This window comes from Pyxicephalus adspersus, chromosome 3 (genome assembly GCF_032062135.1).
Source record: "Pyxicephalus adspersus chromosome 3, UCB_Pads_2.0, whole genome shotgun sequence".
Classification (NCBI taxonomy): Eukaryota; Metazoa; Chordata; class Amphibia; order Anura; family Pyxicephalidae; genus Pyxicephalus; species Pyxicephalus adspersus.
Genome location: NC_092860.1, coordinates 55,625,942 through 55,626,423, shown reverse-complemented (window position 1 = coordinate 55,626,423; position 482 = coordinate 55,625,942).

The following is a 482-nucleotide window of genomic DNA, read 5'->3' as shown; positions in this document are numbered from 1 at the left end:
GTGTAATATGTTTTTAGAAAATGATATATTGAAGGGGTATAGTTTCTCTCAGCTATAGCTGTAATCAAATGATAAATCTATCAGAGGATACAAGATTGTGTAACTTCTGTTTAATGAGAACTGTGTATTAGGCTGATAAATTATTTTGCTTTAAAACACACTAGAATTATAACATTATTACTAATAATATTAGTATTATTAGTAAACTTTAGCAGGTTTAGTGAATTCCTTTAGGAGAATAGCTAAAGATATTCAGGTCAAGTTCACAGTTGGGGTACTATTATTATTAATATTATTATTAAAGAGGATTTATATAGCGCCAACATATTACACAGCACTGTATAATAAAAAAGGGTTGCAAATGAGAGACGAATACAGACACATCAATGGAATAGAGTGATCAGAAGGGGACAATCATTTCATAGTGATCAGAAGGGGACAATCATTTCATAGTGATCAGAAGGGGACAATCATTTCATAGT